This window comes from Triticum dicoccoides, chromosome 3A (assembly GCF_002162155.2).
Source record: "Triticum dicoccoides isolate Atlit2015 ecotype Zavitan chromosome 3A, WEW_v2.0, whole genome shotgun sequence".
NCBI classification, from domain to species: Eukaryota; Viridiplantae; Streptophyta; class Magnoliopsida; order Poales; family Poaceae; genus Triticum; species Triticum dicoccoides.
In genome coordinates, this window is record NC_041384.1 from 145,817,049 (window position 1) to 145,821,826 (window position 4,778).

The window sequence follows — 4,778 nt, forward strand, 5'->3', positions numbered from 1 at the left end:
GATGCAAGCTTTGACACTGATCCGGACGATTCTAAATCGCAAACCAGATACGTGTTTACATTAAACGGTGGAGCTGTCAGTTGGTGCAGTTCTAAACAAAGCGTCGTGGCGGGATCTACGTGTGAAGCGGAATACATAGCTGCTTCGGAAGCAGCAAATGAAGGAGTCTGGATGAAGGAGTTCATATCCGATCTAGGTGTCGTACCTAGTGCATCGGGACCAATGAAAATCTTTTGTGACAATACTGGTGCAATTGCCTTGGCGAAGGAATCCAGATTTCACAAAAGAACCAAGCACATGAAGAGACGCTTCAATTCCATCCGGGATCTAGTCCAGGTGGGAGACATAGAGATTTGCAAGATACATACGGATCTGAATGTTGCAGACCCGTTGACTAAGCCTCTTCCACGAGCAAAACATGATCAGCACCAAGGCTCCATGGGTGTTAGAATCATTACTGTGTAATCTAGATTATTGACTCTAGTGCAAGTGGGAGACTGAAGGAAATATGCCCTAGAGGCAATAATAAAGTTATTATTTATTTCCTTATATCATGATAAAAGTTTATTATTCATGCTAGAATTGTATTAACCGGAAACATAATACATGTGTGAATACATAGACAAACAGAGTGTCACTAGTATGCCTCTACTAGACTAGCTTGTCAATCAAAGATGGTTATGTTTCCTAACCATGGACAAAGAGTTGTCATTTGATTAACAGGATCACATCATTAGTTGAATGCTGATTGACATGACCCATTCCATTAGCTTAGCACCCGATCGTTTAGTATGTTGCTATTGCTTTCTTCATGACTTATACATGTTCCTATGACTATGAGATTACGCAACTACCGTTTGCCAGAGGAACACTTTGTGTGCTACCAAACGTCACAACGTAACTGGGTGATTATAAAGGAGCTCTACAGGTGTCTCCAAAGGTACATGTTGGGTTGGCGTATTTCGAGATTAGGATTTGTCACTCCGATTGTCGGAGAGGTATCTCTGGGCCCTCTCGGTAATGCACATCACTTAAGCCTTGCAAGCATTACAACTAATGAGTTAGTTGCGGGATGATATATTACAGAATGAGTAAAGAAACTTGCCGGTAACGAGATTGAACTAGGTATGGGATACCGACGATCGAATCTCGGGCAAGTAACATACCGATGACAAAGGGAACAACGTATGTTGTTATGCGGTCTGACCGATAAAAGATCTTCGTAGAATATGTAGGAGCCAATATGGGCATCCAGGTCCCGCTATTGGTTATTGACCGGAGACGTGTCTCGGTCATGTCTACATTGTTCTCGAACCCATAGGGTCCGCACGCTTAAGGTTATGATGATAGTTATATTATGAGTTTATACATTTTGATGTACTGAAGGTTGTTCGGAGTCCCGGATGTGATCACGGACATGACGAGGAGTCTCGAAATGGTCGAGACATAAAGATTGATATATTGGAAGCCTATGTTTGGATATCGGAAGTGTTCCAGGTGAAATCGGGATTTTACCGGAGTACCGGGAGGTTACCGGAACCCCCCGGGAGCTATATGGGCCTTAGTGGAGGAAGAGGAGAGGCAGCCAGGGCTGGGCCGCGCGCCCCTCCCCCCTAGTCCGAATAGGACAAGGAGAGAGGGGGCCGGCGCCCCCCTCCTTCTCTTTCTCTCTTTTCCCACCTCGCGAATCCTATTCCAACTAGGATTGGGGGAGAAGTCCTACTCCCGGAGGGAGTAGGACTCCTCCTGGCGCGCCCTATGATGGCCGGCCGGCGTTCCCCTCTTGAGCCTTTATATACGGAGGCAAGGGCACCCCAGAGGGACACAAGTTGATCCACGTGATCATATTCTTAGCCGTGTGCGGTGCCCCCTTCCACCATAGTCCTCGATAATATTGTAGCGGTGTTTAGGCGAAGCCTTGCTGCAGCAGTACATCAAGATCGTCACCACGCCGTCGTGCTGACGGAACTCTTCCCCGACACTTTGCTGGATCGGAGTCCGGGGATCGTCATCGAGCTGAACGTGTGCTAGAACTCGGAGGTGCCGTAGTTTCGGTGCTTGATCGGTCGGGCCGTGAAGACGTACGACTACATCAACCAAATGCTTCCGTTGTCGATCTACAAAGGTACGTAGATCATACTCTCCCCTCTCGTTGCTATGCATCATCATGATCTTGCGAGCATAGGAACTATTTTGAAATTACTACGGAACCCATCATTCCCAACACGCTCGATCCCCTTTGTCCGGACACACTTTTCTATGTCATGTCCGGCCTCGGAAGATCAACATGTCGAAGCCCTACCTAGGCACAACAGAGAGGTCAGCACGCCGGTCTAAATCCTATGGCGCAGGGGTCTGGGCCCATTGCACACCTGCATGTTGCGTACGCGGCGGGTGAGCAGACCTAGCAACCTCCATTACAAAGGAAGTTGTGTTACGCGGTCCAACCCGGCGTGCGCCGCTCAGTCGCTAACGTCACGAAGGCTTCGACTGATATCGCGACGCCGAGTGCCCATAATTGTTCCCCCGTAGTTGTTTAGTGCGTATAGGCCAGTGGCCAGACTCAGATCAAATACCAAGATCTCGTTAAGCGTATTATCTTGAAGTAACCGCGAACGCTGACCAGGGCCAGGCCCACCTCTCTCCTGGGTGGTCTCAACCTGCCCTGTTGCTTCGCCACAAAGATCCACACAGAGGGCCGTCGGGAAAGTATGTCCTTTCAGCCCCCAATTTGTGAATCAACCGCAGGTACTCAACGAGCCGACCCGACTTTAGACACAACATATATCATGTGTATTATGTATAGTATATACCCGTGATCAACACCCGACGTGATCACGGCCCGATAGTATAGCATGGCAGACTGACAAGAATGTAGGGCCACTGATGATAAACTAGCATCCTATACTAAGCATTTAGGATTGCATGTAAGGTAACAACAACTGTAGCAACAATGACAGGCTATGCATCAGAATAGGATTAACGGAAAGCGGTAACATGCTACACTACTCTAATGCAAGCAATAGAGAGAAGAATAGGCGATATCTGGTGATCAAGGGGGGGCATGCCTGGTTGCTCTGGCAAGGAGGGGTCATCTTCGATGTAGTCGAACACACGGACATCGGCAGCGGTCTCGGAGTCTACCGAAAAGGAGTAATGGAGGGGGAACACAATAAATAAGAGAGCAATCAAATGTAACACAAAGCAAGACGAGGCAATACGTTGTTCTAGGGGTGACCTAATGTAGGGATAGGCGATACCGGCGAAGGAGGGAAACATCCGGGAAAGTATTCCCGGTGTTTCGCGTTATCGAGCAGATGAACCGGAGGGGGAAAGTCGCGTGTTCGCTATGCTAGGGATGTGTGGCCGATGAACGGGCTGCGTATTCGGATTCGTCTCGTCGTTCTAAGCAACTTTCATGTACAAAGTTTTTCCATCCGAGCTACGGTTTATTTTATATTAATTTTAAAAGATTTAAGTCATTTTTAGCATTTGTTTAATTATTATAAAACAACATTATCCATAATAGTGTTTGCTGATGTCATCATGACGTTAGCAGTCAACAGAACGTTGACTGGGTCAAACTGACGTGTGGGTCCCACCTGTCATAGACTGTTTAATCTAATTAGGGTTAAACTAATCTAATTATTGTTTATTTAATTAACACTAGTTAATTAGGTTAATTAAACTTAATTAATTAATATATATATATATTATTTTTGTTTTTTAATCTTTTTTTATTAAACGTTCTAGGTGTGGGGCCCGTTGTCCAGTGGCACAGAGGCCTTGCGGGGCGGGGCGCTGGGTGCGGGTATCGGGCGCGCGGGCGCCAGCCCGATTGGGCACTTGCCCAGGCCAACGGTGGGGGAACATCGGCGGCGGGCGCCAGCATCGGGAGCGGGAGGGGTGCCAGGACCACGGCGACCGGAGCCCGCAGCGGTTGCCGGCTACGGCAAGCGCAAGCGCAAGCGACCACCGCGTGGGCGAGCGCAAGGGCGCGGCGGCGCAGGCGGGTCGGCGGGGAGCGGGAGGTAGGGGCACGGCCTGGGAGCGACGCATGATGCGAGCGAGGCAGATGCGTGCAAGCGGCAGCAGACACTGGCAAGTGGCGGCAGCAGGCGGAGGAAGGGGCAGTGGCGGCAGGGTGTGGTGGCAGAGCTGGGCGAAGTGGGAGGCGGTTGCGGTGCGGGCAAGGGCGCTTAGGGCGTGGCCAAGCACGGGGTGGCGCAACGGAGGAGAGGCCACGGCGGGCGCAGGCAGCGGCGGCCAGCGACTCGCGGCAGCAACATCGTGATGGCAGGAGCGACAGCATAGTAGCGGTAGTAGCAGGGGAGTGGGGGCGCAGGGCACGGGCCGTGGCAAGCACGGGATGGCCAAAGGGCAGCAGCGGCACATAGTGGCAGTGGCACACGGCCAGGCACACGACGGGCGGAGCTCTGGCCACGGTGGTGGAACGACGGCCTACGGGGACGAATCGAGGGGCAAATAGGGGGAACGGGGAGAGGAGTTCACCGCGGTTCCGGGGACGAGCTCAGGGAGGCCGGGGGTGCAATGAAGACGACGAATCTGTCGATGGTGTCGCGGTGGCCGGATGTAGAGGACGAGGTGGTCGATGGCGACGTTGCGGTGCGGCCCCGGTTGACATGACGCTCGCAATCGACGTAGACGGCAGCGGGGGTCCTCCTGGACAACAGTTGCCGGCGTGGGGGGCGATGGACCCGGGGGACGGCGAAGTAATGGCGAAGGCAGGGCGGCCATGGCAGGGGAATAGAGAGCAG